This window comes from Somniosus microcephalus, chromosome 4 (genome assembly GCF_052327205.1).
Source record: "Somniosus microcephalus isolate GS21.2 chromosome 4, FLI_Smic_1.0, whole genome shotgun sequence".
In the NCBI taxonomy this organism is placed as follows: domain Eukaryota; kingdom Metazoa; phylum Chordata; class Chondrichthyes; order Squaliformes; family Somniosidae; genus Somniosus; species Somniosus microcephalus.
In genome coordinates, this window is record NC_140990.1 from 58,329,932 (window position 1) to 58,347,441 (window position 17,510).

At 47.6% G+C, this 17,510-nt stretch overlaps 1 pseudogene; it reads left to right on the forward strand.

Moving 5' to 3' along the window:
* The window catches only part of LOC147118984 (uncharacterized), a 56,742-nt pseudogene extending 40,316 nt beyond the window's left edge, over positions 1–16,426 (forward strand).
* The last annotated feature ends 1,084 nt before the right edge of the window (positions 16,427–17,510 follow it).

The following is a 17,510-nucleotide window of genomic DNA, read 5'->3' on the forward strand; positions in this document are numbered from 1 at the left end:
TGTAGGCTGACTCATCATTGTTGGTTATCTGGCCTACTACCGTGGTGTCATCTGCAAACTTGATGATGGTGCTGGAACCATTAACAGCCACACAGTCGTGGGTGAAGAGGGAGTAGAGGAGGGGGCTCAGCACACATCCTTGTGGGGCCCCCGTGTTCAGGGTCGGGGGGGGAGGTGTGGTTGCCTAATTTGACAGACTGGGGTCTGTTTGTTAGGAAGTCCGGGGTCCAGTTGCAGAGGGAAGTGTTCAGGCCAAGAGTTTGGAGTTTGGTGGCCAGCTTGTTGGGGACGATAGTGTTGAATGCTGAGCTGTAGTCTATAAACAACATCATAGTCTAAGGATAAGGGGTAAGCCATTTAGGACTGAAATGAGGAGGAATTTCTTCACCCAGAGAGTGGTGAACCTGTGTAATTCTCTGCCACAGAGGGCGGTGGAGGCCAGTTCATTAAATATATTCAAGAAAGAGTTGGATATATTTCTTGAGGCTAAAGGGATCAAGGGATATGGGGAGAAGGCAGGGACAGAGTACTGAATTTGGATGATCAGCCATGATCACATTGAATGGCGGAGCAGGCTCGAAGGGCCGAATGGCCTACTCCTGCTCCTATCTTCTATGTCTATGTTTCTATGTTTGTGTAGGCCCAGATCGGGTGGTGGGTTCCAGTGAACTAGTGAACCAGTGGGATTTTATGACAATCCAGCAGCTTTCATGGTCACTTTTTTCTCGTGCCAGCCCCACAAATTACCAGATCCATTGAGCTCAATTTCACAACCTGCCTCTTTTTGTGGGATCTCTCTCACTTCCTTTTTCCTGTTTTAAATTCATTTGACAGGGTATTAGAAAGGGAGGATTTGCAGATGGGAAACTTAAACCAAACATCACATCAAGATCTGACAGAGTCACTCGATTCATCAGGACATGAATATCATCAGCCTTTGAATATGGAAACAAAAAGCACCGTTCACAGCGGGGAGAAACCGTACACATGTTCTGTGTGTGGACGAGGCTTCAACCGATCCTCTGGCCTATCAACACACAAGCGCTGTCACACTGGGGAGAGGCTGGTCACCTGCCCTGAGTGTGGGTAAGATTTCACTAATTCATCTCACCTACTCAGACAACTGCGAGTTCACACTGGGGAGAGATTGTTCACCTGTTACATGTGTGGGAAGGGATTCAATCAGTCATCCAACCTGCTTAATCACCAGCAAGTTCACACTGATGAGAGACCTTTTAAATGCCCGGACTGCGGGATGTGCTATAAAAGTTCTGGGGAACTGATATGCCATCAACATGTTCACACTAGGGAGAGACCGTTCAGCTGCTCTCACTGCAGGACTGGGTTCAGGTGGTCATCTTAACTCACGGTACACCAGCGAGTTCACACTGGAGAGAGGCAGTTCACCTGCTCTGTGTGTGGAATGAGATTCACTCAGTCATCCACCCTGCTGAAACACCAGCGAGTTCACACTGTGGAGAGGCCATTCACCTGCTTCGAATGTGGGACAGGATTCACTCAGTCATCTGACCTTCAGACACACCAGCGAGTTCACACTGGGGAGAGCTCGTTCACCTGCTCTGAGTGTGGGATGTGTTTCACTCGTTCATCCCAGCTGCTTGCACACCAACTTGTTCACACTGATAAGAGACCTTTTATATGTTCTGACTGTGAGAAGAGATTTAAAAGCAAAGCGCATCTGCTGAGACACCAGCGAGTTCACACTGCGGTGAGGCCGTTCACCTGCCCTGAGTGTGGGAAGTGCTATAAAAGTTCCGGGGAACTGACATGCCATCAACGTGTTCACACTGGGGAGAGGCCATTCGGGTGCTCTCACTGCGGGACTGGGTTCAGGCAGTCATCTGAACTCACTGGACACCAGCGCACTCACACCGGGAGAGACCGTTCACCTGCTCCGTGTGTGGGAAGGAATTCACTCAGTCATGCATCCTGTTGATACACCAGCGAGTTCACACTGGGGAGAGTCCTTTCAGCTGCTCCGTGTGTGGGAAGGGATTCAATCGGTCATCCACCCTGCTGACACACCAGCGAGTTCACAAGTGACTGCAGAGGTTGGATTCTGCTGTTATTGCTGCTGTTAATCACATCCAGGACTGAACCATGTTCATTCTGAAAGTTGGAGTTTGGTTCTGCTGATGTTAATAACCCCTGTAACTGGGCTGGAGTTTAATGGGGCAGAAATTCGGGTCGGGGGCTTGCCGCGCGTGCAAGCCCCCGATCTGCACTTACCCGACGCGCCTGCCGTTCACCTCCAGGGATGCCTGGAATTCCTTTTTTAAACTGAAGAATCCCGGGCAGCGTCTGATGTCACGCCGCCCAGGAGTGCAGCCAGCGCGAAGCCTGTAGCGTGCTGTGCAACTCAGACACGCCCCTTGAGGTCTCAGTTTAATAGGACACGCCCCCAATGTTTCTCACAAGCTGAAAAGCATTTTTACATGCAAAGCAGCATTTTAAATAGGTTTTTGGTATTTTTATGAAGCTTTTGGCAACTTTTATAAACTTTTAAAAACGTTTACATTATTTTGAAGAATCTGAAGTAGTTTTAAACAGAATTAAAGCAATTTAAAGACTTTTAAAAGCCCTAAAAGAATGTTTTTTATTCCATTTATTTATTTAGCAACGTCGTCGTCATACGTGTCTTCACACTGTTCCCTTTGGGGAACGGTATTAAGTGGTGGAAGGATTTATGGTCATGATTAATGCTCATTCCGTGACCGTAACCATCTTTGAACCAGCCATTAGGGTGGTTAGTCCTATGGCGGGAGGGTTTTACGGGCTCCCACAACCCATACAGGGGGGGCCACCCACACAGACGGACGCAAATATCCCACTGGATGTCAACCCAGAATTTAGAGCCGGAGCTCCGACTCCACTTGCTGGGACTGTCTGGAGCGGGGTTCGAAACCCTACCCAGTCTGGCCCAGCGGCGGGGATCCTACCGCTATGCCAAAGGCCCAATCCGATTAGCAACATGAAATGGCTGGAATGTGCACAATTCACGGCATTAAAAGAACTCACAATTGAACTGATGATGACCTCAGCAATCTCCTCAAGGAGGTGGAGGCGCAGCACCTGCTCATCATTGGTAATGAGAAGTCAAAGGCGCCGCATAAAGGACAGATGATAGCTTGGTCTTTCAAGTGGCAGCATAGGGCTCCAGTCACGGGGAGGGAAAAGGCGCAGGAAATGTATGGGTGTCACCTTTTGCACGGGGTGGGCCTTTTGCGTAGCGGTAAGCATCCCCGCCGCTGGGCCAGAAGGAGTAGGGTTTCGAACCCCGCTCCAGACAGTCCCGGCAAGTGGAGTCGGAGCTCCAACTATAAATTCTGGGTGGGCATCCAGCGGGATACTTGCGTCCGTGGGTGTGGGTGGCCCCCCCCCTCAGATGGGTTGTGGGAGCCCGTAAAACCCTCACGCCATAGGACTAACCACCCTAATGGCTGGTATGAAGATGGTTACAGTCACGGAATGAGCGTTAACGTGGCCAGAAATCCTTCCACCACTTCATACAGTTCCAGAAAGGGAACAGTGTGAGGATACGTACGACGATGACCTCTTGCGCAATGCACCTCCTTGGACCCTCAGTCGCAGATGCGAGGGGGAAAATCGTGCAATTGTTAAATTTTTCATTTTATTGACATGTAAAATGTTGGCCCAGTAATTCCGTTCCAAACGCGTGAGTACGGTTGGGGTACTCACGTGTCTGGCCGGAGGAAATGCCGGTTTTCAGCATGCACAGCGCATGCGGGGAAAACCAGCATTTCCTGTCCTCTGAACGAAGGGGTTCAGAGGCAGAACGCGTGCGACTGCACAGGCAGCGCGTGCGCAGTAAAATTCGCCGGTTTCATTCATGCTTTCAGTGAGGTTAAGTCCTTACAACTTACACATGAAAAAAGCATGAGTACAGTTGCTCCAGAGGCTGCGGAGGAAGATATATTTTATCGTGGAGCTTCTGAAAGGCAATATTTTTGTTTGGGAAAGGGAGGAAAGTTATTTTAAGAAATGCTGAGGTAAGTTTTAACGTTTATTTTTGTTTTTTAAAACAGGTTTTCAGTACTGTAGGTAGAAGGAGCAATTGTGGCTATGTGAATTGAATTTGCTGTGTTTATTAAATGTGAAAATTACTCCAACATTTTTAAGAAAGAAACTTTTCATCAGTAATATATTCTTTTAAGTAATTATGTATGTATGTCTGTATATATTCCTTTGCGTATATGTATGTATATATTCCTTTAATTATGTGTATGAATGTATGTATTTAATTATGACTTTCAGAGAAAGTAACTTATTGGAAAATCATAATTAAATACATACATTCATACACATAAGTAAAGGAATATATACATACATACATATACGTAAAGGAATATATACGGACATACATACATAATTACTTAAAAGAATATATTACTGATGAAAAGTTTCTTTCTTAAAAATGTTGGAGTCATTTTCACATTTAATAAACACAGCAAATTCAATTCACATAGCCACAATTGCTCCTTCTAACTACAGTACTGAAAACCCGTTTTAAAAAACAAAAATAAACTTTAAAACTTACCTCAGCATTTCTTAAAATAACTTTCCCCCCTTTCCCAAACAAAAATATTGCCTTTCAGAAGCTCCACGATAAAATATATCTTCCTCTGCAGCCTCTGGAGCAACTTTACACGTGTTTTTTTCATGTGTAAGTTGTAAGAACTTAACCTCACTGAATCCATGAATGAAATCGACGAAGTTCACTGCGCACGCGCTGCCTGTGCAGTCGCACGCACTGTGCCTCTGAACCCCTTCGTTCAGAGGACAGGAAATGCCGGTTTTCCCCGCATGCGCTGTGCATGCTGAAAACCGGCATTTCCTCCGGCCAGACGCGTGAGTACCCCGACCGTACTCACACGTTTGGAACGGAATTACTGGGCCAATATTCTGGATCAATGCCAAATAAACCAGCTTTGTTTTAAACACATTGTTGTAGATTTTCTTCTTTCCCACCTGAGTGTTTAGCATCACCTGGCTGGAGCTCAGAAAGGACAATCTGGGGGAGGATCGTACGGCAGGAACAGAACTTCAGCCTGGACACAGTCCTTCAGGGCCACACTGAGAGGGGCAAATGGCACCTTGGTCTTTCTCGTCTCTCTTCACTGACAGCAAAGTCTCCGTGCGGGTTTATCTCGAGGCGTGTGAGAAACGTGTCCCAGCCGCTCTCTGCCATGGTTCAGAGCTCCTAGGCACAGAACAGAAGGCTCCTTTAGGAATGGACACAGTGCTTTTTTTTAATGGCCTTATTAACGTGTGTCGCTACTTTTAGTGATTTGTGTATCTGTATCCCTGGATCCCTCTGCTCCTCCAGCCCATTTAGACTCTTAGGGGGAAAAATTCAGTGGTGACCCCTTTGGGTCGCTAACGTCGCCGGGGCTAATTTTAGCCCCGAAAAAGTTAGCGCCCCTGTGCATTAAATTCAGTGGTAGCGCCCCAGGCAGGAGGCGGGGTGCTACTGGAAGCACTCCCCTCCCTCTTGGGGCGCTACCAGTGAATTTCACGGCACTTCGTGTAACAGCACCATGCCCGTCGGCACATAGCACCATGTCATAGCAGACCTCCCTCCCCGATTAAAGCAGAGGGGCCTAGCACTGCGCACACCGGGGCCCTGCTGGACCACCGGGGAGCGGGGTGTCGGATCAAGAGGAGCGCCGGGCTGAGCGATCGCGGCCGGCACCCCGAAGAAGAAAGGGGAAGAGGGCAGGTGCTGGCAGTCGGCCAAAATAAAAAGTTGCTGCCCGACACCTGCCCTGGAAGAATATTGTTTCAGGAACAAGTGTTTCTGTAAAGGCTTTTAATCTATTTTACATATGCAGATTTTTAATTCATTCTTGGGATGTGGGCATCGCTGGTAAGGCCGGCATTTATTACCCATCCCTAGTTGCCTTTGAGAAGGTGGTGGTGAGCCACCTTCTTGAACCATTGCAGTCCGTGTTGTGAAGGTGCTCCCACAGTGCTGTTAGGGACGGAGTTCCAGGATTTTGACCCAGTGACAATGAAGGAACGACGATCTATGTCCAAGTCAGGCTGGTGTGTCACTTGCAGATGATGGTGTGCCCATGCACCTGCTGCCCTTTTCCTTCTAGGTGGTAGAAGTCGTGGGACAGGTAGGGTGGCAGGTTCCCTTCCATAAGAACACAAGAATTAGGAGCAGGAGTAGGCCATACGGCCCCTCGAGCCTGCTCCGCCATTCAATGAGATCATGGCTGATCTTCGACCTCAATTTGACTTTCCCGCCCGATCCCCATATCCCTGAGGGACATCAATGAACCAGTTGGGATTTTAATGACAATCCGGCAGCTTTCATCGTTACTTTTTTTCTAGTGCCGGCCCCACAAATTCCCAGATTCATTGAGCTCAATTTCACAACCTGTCTTTGTGTTTTTGTGGGTTTTCTCTCACGCTCCCTTTTTCCTGTTTTATATTCATTTTACAGGGCATTAGAAGGGGAGGATTTGTAGATGGGAAACTTAACTCAAACATCACATCAAGATCTGACAGAGTCACTCTATTCATCAGGACCTGAATATCATCAAACATAACATGGAAGCAAAAAGCACCATTCACAGCGGAGAGAAACCGTACACGTGTTCTGTGTGTGGACGAGGATTCAGTCAATCCTCTGGCCTGGCGAAACACAAGCGCAGTCACACCGGGGAGAAACCGTGGAAATGTGGGGACTGTGGGAAAGGATTTGATTGCCCGTCTAAGCTGGAAATTCATCGACGCAGTCACACCAGGGAGAGGCCATTCACCTGCTCTGTGTGTGGGAATGGATTCACTCAGTCAAGTGACCTGCTGACACACCAACGAGTTCACACTGGGGAGAGGCCGTTTGTAAAGTCTGTGGGTTGTACAGTTAATAACGACACAGACTTCAGGAATAACAAACAAACAGGTCTTTACTATTCGAAGGTCAGGGCGAATCTGCCCAAGGAATCATACCACAACACTTATATACCGGTGTGGTCACCGTCGGTATTACAGTATACAGAAGCCAAACAAGTAGTGCCACACCTAAAGTAGTTCTCTTAAAGGTGAACGGTTACATACAATAGTTCTCTTAAAGGTAGACGGGTACATACACTACAATCCTCCCTTTTTAGCTTATTACATACAGAGTCCCCATTAAACATAACATATCTTCAACTTCATATAAAACAATTTACAGACATAGTCTCGGTGGGAAACAGTTCACAGGTTCAGTCTCTGCGGGAACAGTTCACAGATTCAGTCTCTGATCTTGACTCGGTCCGAACAACATCTCTTTGGTGTAGATGGTTCACATTGCTAGCGTGACTCCTCCATATCCTTTTCTTGACGTAACAGCTTGAACTTTCGTCCTGCTGAACCAGCAGTGCTGACTTTTACAACAACTGGGTTGCCTTGATATTTTCCTACTTCCCAACTGATTTAACTCCTTTCGTAGGGTCCACGCATGATCTGGTAGAAGTGATAATATTTGCGATAGTTATCATCTTCTGCTTCTTCTTTTTCTTTTCTGCTTTTTGGAGACTCTCGGGGCTCCCTTATCAGCTGCCAGCTGTAGCGCCACCAACTCTCTATGTTCCTTCGACTTTAAGTGCTTCATCCTGATTTCGGCACTTTGGGAGTTTTCATCACAAACTGGGCAGACTACATCCTCGTAATATTCAGTGTCACTCAACAGGTCATGGTAATATTTGGGTTCGTCCTGAGTTAGGCCAGCGAGAGGGCCTTCTACTTCCTCCTTACCCATCTGGACGTTAGCTGACTGTGGTTCCTTCCCTAGACACCTTTCTTGAAAAGACTTCTTCATGCATTCATCTTCAACCCGCTCTTCCTGGGTTTCCTGCAAATCCTTCACTAATGACCTCATTTGTGATTTCAACACTTCCCCTTCCCTCGGGGATTGATTGATCGGGCTATTCAATCCTTCTACTGGAGCAGCTGTTTCAACATTCTGTTGTTCACATAGACGCGATTCAGCGTACTTTTGGCATCCCAGTAAAGTCTGTTTTGCAACCTCAGCTATTTCCCAAACTTTTGAGAGCTCCGAACTCCTTCCCGTTGAAGATTGAAGCTCGTGTTCAGATTGTTCCCATTGCAGAGTCTTTTCCCTCAGCATATGAAGGAGTTGGCTGACCGTTAACTCTTCCACGGGAACACTGTGGATCAGAGTCTTCTCCATTTCATCCACCTTTTCCTCCAATGCTTCCACCTTCTGTTCCTCTTGTACTTTGGCTTTCAGCGCTCGGAAAAGTTGCGCCCTGATGCTCTCTAGCTCATGTTCAGGGACCATTCTTACAGTCTCTGTGTTTCTTACAGTTTCCTTTTCTTCCACTGAAAGAATTCCCAGTTGAATCTGTTCTTCAAGTTGTTGAACCTCGGACATTGCCGCCTCATATTTGTCTTGGGTTTCCTTCAATATTTTTATGAGTTCTTGGACATCTTGTCTTTCATGTTCTGCCATGTCTTTCACCTCTATTTTCTCATTTATGGATGGAACTTCTACCGATGAGTCTGTCTTGGCCTTGAGCTCATCAAGAATTTCCTGCAGCCTTTGGACTTCTTGCTCATGTTCAACCTTTAGTTGTTCATATGCTTCTACTGAAACTAGCTTTTCGGAGGTTGCCGAGTTAACCCCCTCCAGAATTGTAGCCTGGGCCTGTTCATACTGTTCTTTCAACTTCTCACACTCTGCTTGTAAGGAGTCGTAGAGAAGAACTGGAGTAACATCCTGGCTTCCTGAAGATTCCTCTTCATTTGCTTCTTTCGCAATTTCCTGTTGGAGTTCAGCCAAGGCTGCTATGCTATCTGCCTCTCGAAGTCTCACTGCCATCAAATCTTCTTTATTCCTGCAGTCTATCTCAGCCATTTTCTGATTACTTTCATTTAACTGAGTGAGTAGTCCCTTATTCTGGGCTGAGAGATATTGCACCTTCTCATGTAGACCATAGCACTCCTTCTCTGCTCGACATAGCTGGTTACTGCTGATTTGGTTCTGTGTTTCAAGTTCCAACATCCTTTGCTTAGCTTCTTTCAGTTTCACCCCTATAAGCTCCTCTTGCAACATGGCCACATTATTCACATCAGGTAAAGAAGCGTTTCTCTTTTCCATGTCCAAGATTTTTTTCTGCATATCTTTAAGTGCACACTGCGATTCAGCTTCTCTTAACCTTGCTTGCACTAGCTCCGTCTCCAATTGCAGAACAAAATCCTCAGTGTAGCGTGGTTTGCCTTTATGCTGTATCTCTAGATCATGCAAATATTCTAACTCCTGAACATCATAAGGGAGATGTGATCGGTAATTGGTCACGATGGCTCTATGGTCGCTCTTTGCTTGAGCTAGCTGCCTCTGCTGTCTTTCCAGGTTCTCCCATTCGGTGTCCCAGAACTTTTCCATTGTTTTCATCTCTTGTACGAGACGGTAACTCAACTGTTCTAATTGTTGTCGTACTTTGAAATAAGTTTGAGTCCGAGTTCGGTGTTCTTCCATCGTGGATAAGTCCTTAACTTGAACAGGCTCAGAATTCTCTGTCAAACTGGAGTTCTGCTCTGAAGCTTTATTCTTCTCGGTAGCATAAGCCTTTATGCATGTCTTCGTTTTCTCCACCATAGTCGGCAAGTTCATTTTAGCCTTGTCTTCCACATTTGAGTTGGTCTTATCGTCATCCGTTTCAGAATCTGAGCTGATAGCTTGCACCGAGTCCTCACTCATTATGGCTTTTAGATAGTGCCATTCCATGTCTATTTTCTTGATCCACTCTCGTCCTAGAAGTGGTGGTCCTCCCTCAGATAATACGTACAAGTTCATTCTTGGGTGTTCTTTACCCCTATCTCTCACCTTGACTCTTATCTTCCCCATGGGGTATACCTTATGCCCCGTGTATGTCTGCAATACGAACTTGGTATTTCTTAAGGGTATGTGAGAGAATAGCCGGTGGTAGTCCCTTCGATTTATGATTGATAGAGCTGATCCAGTGTCCAACTCCATTCTTACTTGGACTCCAGCTATTTTTAGTATGACCCAGATAGTTTGTAGGTCAGCTTCCTTACTCACATTGTGAATTCTCAGACTACCCAGCTCCTGGCTGTTTGGGTCTGAGTCTGAATTCTGTTCGTCTGAACTCTTCTCAGCCACCTTGTGTACCTTGTTGTACTTTTCTTGTGGTGGCTTCCTTTGGTTGTTGGTCTTCTTCCCTGACCGGCATACCTTAGCGATGTGACCCAGTTTGCCACATTTCCTACATTCTTGGTTCTTAAACCAGCATTGATTCTGGTCGTGTGTTGTCTTCTCACAACGATAGCATTTTGTTGTACTTGAGGTAATTTGGTCCACCCCGAGTGCCGCCGCCTTTAGCTGCATTTCCGCCGTTCCTTTCGCTGCGGCTTCGTGCGATGCGGCTATAAGGACAGCCCTGTCAAGTATGAGGTCGTTCTCTTCGAGTAGTCGCTTTTGTGTCCCTTCCTTGGACAATCCGCATACGAACTTGTCTCGCAGTGCCTCTGTCAGATTCCCTCCGAACTGGCAGCATTTCGCTAGCCTATGCAGTTCGACCAAATATTCCGCGTTGCTTTCGTCTTTCCGTTGCGTTCTTGCATAGAATTTGAATCGTTCAGCCAACATCAACGGTGTGGGGTTCAAGTGGTCCTTCAGAACAGCCACAATCCCTTCGAAAGTCTGATCCACCGGTTTAGCTGGTGCTAGTAGATGCTTCAAGAGCCCGTATGTCTTTGCGCCCATCGAGTTTAGCAATGTTATCGCTTTGTCGTCTTCCTCTATTTTGTTGGCTTCACAATAGATCTCGATGTATTCCACGTGCGTGGCCCAGTCTTCTATCTCAGAATTAAAATCGTTAATATTCCCTCGCTTAGGCATCTTCCTTTCCTTGGGAGCAGCACAAGTATTTCTTTAAATTCTTATTTATTATTTATTTATTTCTAAGATGGCGGTTTTTCCCGCGAAAATGGCAGTTTCCCGCTCTTTCCTTCTCTCCCCGCCCCTTCAATGGCGGTCTCCCGCGTCTGTCGTCTTCTCCGCCTAATGGCGGCTTCCCGTGTTTCTTCCCTGGTGGGAGGGGTACGCTTTCCCCACAGCGGACAGGTTCAGCCACTGGCTGGCTTCTGCACAGCTCCCCTTACTCGGCTCTGTCTTTCTCTCCCGCTCGCACGGCTCTACCGGCGCTGGGTACCCCGTTCACAGAGAACAGTTCAGCCGCTGGACTGGCTCTCGCGCAGTCTCTCTCCCCTTGCTCGGCTCTGTCTCTCTCTCCCCCACGTTCGGCTCTACCGGCGCTGGGTACCCCGTTGGTGGAGAACAGTTCAGCCGCTGGGCTGGCTCTCGCGCAGCCTCCTTTGGTCGGCTCTGCCTCTCCCACATGCCCGGCTCCCATTCGCCTCCCAGCCCTCACGCAGTCCGGTGCTTCCCTCCCCGGCTGCGGCTGAGTTTCTCTCTTCCCGCGCCTACGCTCCCGGTCTCAGCGCTTCGTGGCTTCGGTCGCTGCCCGGCTTTTCCCGCCGATCGCGGTCCGGCTATCTCACGACGCCGTTGGACCCGCCTTCCTGGCCAGCTCTGCTCCCCCTCGACCGTGGTCGAGTGCACAGCCCTTATCCTTCGGATTTTGTTACACTTTTCCCTACTCACAGTCTCCGCGGCCGCCTTGTTTCCTGCTGATCGGCTCACTCCGCACCGTGGTAGAAGGGTAGTCAGTGCCTGTTGCTGATGGAAGCTTTTGTTGCTAAAGTCTTCCTCCTTTCTATTGCTGCAGCCTCGTGTTTTCTTCCAGCAGAACGACGAGGGCGGTTGCCTCTCTTCGACGCTCTTTAGTTGCTTTGGTAGTCTTGCCGATCGGACTCGTCGCCACTGTAAAGTCTGTGGGTTGTACAGTTAATAACGACACAGACTTCAGGAATAACAAACAAACAGGTCTTTACTATTCGAAGGTCAGGGCGAATCTGCCCAAGGAATCATGCCACAACACTTATATACCGGTGTGGTCACCGTCGGTATTACAGTATACAGAAGCCAAACAAGTAGTGCCACACCTAAAGTAGTTCTCTTAAAGGTGAACGGTTACATACAATAGTTCTCTTAAAGGTAGACGGGTACATACACTACACCGTTCACCTGCGCCGTGTGTGGGAAGGGATTCACTCAGTCATCCCAGCTACTGAGACACCAACTTGTTCAGACAAACATGAGACCTTTTAAATGTTCTGACTGTGAGAAGAGTTTTAAAAGCAAAAGGGATCTGCTGACACACCAGTGAATTCATTCTGGGGAGAGGCCATTCACCTGCTCTGAGTGTGGAAAAGGATTCATGAATTCAACCACCCTTCTGACACACCAGCGAGTTCACACTGGGGAGAGGGCGTTCACCTGCTCCGTGTATGTGAAGGGATAAACAAATTCATTCCACCTACAGACACACCAGCAAGTTCACACCGGGTAGAGGCCATTCACCTGTTCCGTGTGTGGGAAGGGATTCACAAATTCATCCCACCTACTGACACACCAGCGAGTTCACACTGGGGAGAGAACGTTCACCTGCTCCGTGTATGGGAAGGGATAAACAAATTCATTCCACCTACTGACACACCAGCAAGTTCACACCGCGGAGAGGCCATTCACCTGTTCTGTGTGTGGGAAGGGATTCACAAATTCATCCCACCTACTGACACACCAGCGAGTTCACTCTAGGGAGAGGCCGTTCACCTGCTCAGTGTGTGGGAAGGGAGTCACTCAGAGCTCCATCCTGCTGAGACACCAGCGCACTCACACTGGGGAGAGGCCATTCACCTGTTCAGTGTGTGGGAAGGGAGTCACTCAGAGCTCCAACCTGCTGGAACACCAGCGAGTTCACTCTAGGGAGAGGCCGTTCACCTGTTCAGTGTGTGGGAAGGGAGTCACTCAGAGCTCCATCCTGCTGAGACACCAGTGCACTCACACTGGGGAGAGGCCATTCACCTGTTCAGTGTGTGGGAAGGGAGTCACTCAGAGCTCCATCCTGCTGAGACACCAGCGCACTCACACTGGGGAGAGGCCATTCACCTGTTCCGAGTGTGGGAAGGGATTCACTCGGTCATACAACCTGCTGACACACCAGCGAGTTCACAAGTGACAGCAGGGGTTGGATTCTGCTGTTATTGCTGCTGTTAATCAAATCCAGGACTGAATCATGTTCACTCTAACAGTTGGGTTCACTCCTGCTGTGGAACTCCACCACTGACCCTGCTGAAGGTTGTAGGCTCAGGGAGTGGGGCCTCCAGGAGTGGACGGTAAGAAAGCTGGGTTTTGGTATCCTGACAAATATATGGCGAGGAACCAGAGGAAGCCTTACTGAGGATCCATCTGGGGTTTCACCGACCAGCGTAGGTCTAGGGGTGAATGATGCCTGACTCCCTGAACTGTTTTACATTGAACCCAGTTAAGATCAAGAGCAATTCAGTTTACAGGAGAATAGAGAGAAATATCACCCACAATTGAGGGAGACAAAAGCAGCCATTAGAGAAGCTCAGAGATCTTTGGAAAAGAAGATGGTGCTCAATTGTGGTAATAATGGCAAAATCTTTCCCAGCTCCGTCAGGAGGCAGAATCCCGTTGAAGATGGTTTCGGGCAGGGGTGGGCAATGATTTGGGCTGGAGGGCCACTTAACAAGTTGTGGTGAGCTGTTGAGGGCCGCACACCAATGTTGCCCCTAAGGTGCGCGGCTGCACGGTGGCACAGCAATGGTGAGGCCCCGTGCTGGCCGCTCACCAGCTCCTGCCGCTGGGAGAGAAACCACGCAGCATATTTAAAGGGACTGTGCATGTTGGTGAGAGCAAAGTGTTCAATTGGTGAATCGGAAACAGTCCGGCTCTTAGTGTCGAGCATCGCACCACTTCTACCCTCCCAATAATTTATCAACATAAATTCAGATAGTCCTCAGATACTATCTTAAATAAACAGAATGTGGTGTAAGATAGTAAAATCTGCCATAACTAAATGAATGAAATGAGTGATCGATCGATCGATGGATTATATGTTGGACTGAAAGTCCACGTGGCTGTTTGGCCGAGCGGCTCGAGTCTTTTGAAGCACAGGTAGCTCTTTGTGGACACTGTTTCTGCTTCAAAAAACTGAAGGACATCAGAAGTCATTAACGGAGATGGGCACAGCATGCCAGCTCAACAAATGGCACCAAAGAATGGTGGGATGTGGGTTTTTGCCCATTCTCCCTCACACTGCAAATCCTTAATCTCCACTGGACTGTTGGGAAGAAAGAGGGGGGTCAACAGAAAGAGAGCGTGTTCCCACAAGGAAGTGTATTTGGAGGGTGAGACCCCACGGGTCACAGTAGAACGGCAGGGTCAGAGCAAGCTGCCCACCTGTTCCCTCAGCTGAGAATGCTTTGGTTGTGTGCAGGGACCGAAAGAGAAAAAAACACACACAACAAAAAATAAAAGGGCAAAAGAAAACTTCAAAGGGTTTGCTTAAAGTAAGAAAATACTATATTTGTAAAATAAATGCAGGTAGTTCTTTGGCTAAACTCTTACTGAGTCAAACAATCATATTCCAGTAAGTGATATTACAGCTTGCTGTTGATGATAATTAGAAATGTACTTTGTAGATAAATAGTGTACGAGGTTGAAAAGCAGAAAGCTTCCCATTTGGGGATTCGTGTTGCTGCGGAACTGCTCAGGCTGTTTCCATCATTATTTTATTGTTCTTTTGGCCATTTTTAGTAGTTGTCCTTCTAGTTCAGATATGCTGGGGGTAATTTGAACCTCCCCCACCTGACGGGATTGAATTTCCTGCCCATTTTACACCTTCCCCGATTTTGCTCTCCAATGATTTCAATCGAAAGTGAAATCGGGCGGGGTGTAAAACAAGCGGCCGATCTGATCGCATTAGTTTCCTGCCGGGTGCGTGAGGTTAGAATCACCCCCTGCTGTTTCCAAACACAACCCAAGCAAATTTCTCCTGACAATAGTTTGGTTTTGATCCTTAATAATGTTCCAGCTACTCTTATCACCACAATTGCTTTAATTCTGACATTTAGCCTGTGAACTGACAGCAAAGCAGTGATCTCTTCACATGCAGTGAGCAAATGGGAACAAACTGGAGGTCCATTGTGCAGGAAGAAACACAGACACACGATGACCTTTTCTCTCATTTGAAGATGTGCATTGCTGAAGAGGATAAGACAGCTTGTAATGTGGAGGACAATCTAGTGTCAGGCAATGTGCTTGGAGATGTCCAAATATTTATCACCATCCAGTCTGGTCCTCCGCATTGAAAACTCTTGGAACATCTTGGATTTGTGAAACATTGAGGTTGATTTTATTGGAAATATCAAATTCAGCTCTGATTTGCAAACCTATATTATCGCAATGCTCTTGCCATTGAGATGCATCAGTCAGCTGAATAAGGTACATTTGATATTTTCAGTAAATACAGGGTTCAGTTTCATATTACCAAATATGATTGGCTTCCCAAGTCCATTAAATATCACAGATCAGATCATTCAGTCAGGCTCATTTTCAAAGAAAGGCTCAATTGCAACGGGCAAGAATGGAATGTCGATCCTTCTCTTGCAGCTGATCGGGGATCTCGGATGTGTTTGACGTTGCTGAGATTGCTGAGCTTAGACTTCTTGGGGCTGATTTTCATTCTGGGTGGACATCGGGCGAGCGGTGCAATGGTGCTGCCTGTCCAATGTCCTTGGTGAGAGGACCCAGCCATTCTGATGGCCGGGCCTCATCTGTGCAATATCTAGCTCCAACCACTAAACCAGGGCTGACAGGGAGCTTGCAGATCGGAGGGTGGGGGGTGGGTGAAACTGGAAATCTGGCGGCTCCTCCATGGAACAGAGCCAGACACATTGATGCAGCAAACGGCAGATTCCATTTGCCCGCCTCTGTTTGTGGTTGTGACTCCCCTGCTGCCTCGGAAACAATGACCCGCCTCCTGATGTTACGTGGGCTGGGTCACGTCCTACAAACCTGCTTGAGTTTTTTGAAGAAAATTTAACCCTTTTACACCGATATCATTCTGGTGAATCTGCGCCGCAACCTCTCTCCGATGCCAATATATCCTTCCTGAGGTGCGGTGCCCAGATCTGAATGCAATACTCCAGATGGGTTCTAACCAGAGCTCTGTACAGCTCGCACCTGCTGAGACACCAGCGAGTTCACATTGGGGAGAGGCTGTTCACCTGCTCTGTGTGTGGGAAGGGATTCACTCGGCACTCCAGTCTGCTGAGACACCAGCGAGTTCACACCAGGGAGAGGCCGTTCACCTGCTCCGTGTGTGGGAAGGGATTCACTCGCTAATCTCACCTGCTGAGACACCAGCGAGTTCACAAGTGACTGCAGGGGTTGGATTCTGCTGTTATTGCTGCTGTTAATCACATCCAGGACTGAACCATGTTCATTCTGACAGTTGGGGTTTGTTCTGCTGATGTTAGTAACGTTTCTAATTGGGCTGGAGTTTAACATTCTGGAAATAAGTCAAATAAATCTGCTTTGTTTCAAACACACTTTATATCGAGTCCTTGATGTCTCTAAGATAAGAGGAGACTAATTGATATCCTGTTACCGACTGTTCCATTTTGGGGCCTTTTCTCCTTTGTTAAAGAAAGACTTGTATTCATACAGCACCTTTCACAACTTCAGGACATCCCAAAGCACTTTACAGCCAATGAAGTACTTTTGAAGAGCAGTCACTGTTGTAATGTAGGAAATGCAGCAGCCAATTTGTGCACAGCAAGATCCCACAGACAGCACTGTGATAATGACCAGATAATCTGTTTTAGTGATGTTGGTTCAGGGAGAAATGTTGGCCAGGACTCCAGGGAGAACTCCCCTGCTCTTCGAAATAACATCATGGGGTCTTTTATAAAAACAGAAAATGCTAGAAATACTCAGCAGGTCAGGCAGCATCTGTGGGGAGAGAAACAGAGTTAACGTTTCAGGTCGATGGCTCCAGTTCTGACGAAAGGTCATCGACCTGAAACGGTAACTCTGTTTCTCTCTTCACAGATGCTGCCTGACCTGCTGAGTATTTCCAGCATTTTCTGTTTTTATTTCAGATTTCCAGCATCTGCAGTATTTTGCTTTTGTGGTAAACCACTGTTGTTAGTATTGTTGTACTTGTCTGTGCATGCCTCAGCTGACTCCGCCCCTGGCTCCACCCTCATGGCTGGGTATAAAGGTCGCTGCTCAGAAGCCTCCGGCCCTTTTGGATACCAGGCAACCCCAAGAGGCATGCTCTGTTCTTTGGTAATAAAAGCCTGTTTATTACTTACTCAATCTCCAGTCTTTTGTAGCAATTGATAGTGCATCAATTTTATTACCAAAGTTAAATGTTGGCTGCGGATGCTGATCAACCGATGGCGCAAAACGCTGAGCAGCAGGCGCTGCTGCGAGCCCTCAGACCAACATGCCTGGACCTAGACCCCCAAGAAGCGGGTTCGTCGACTAAATTCGC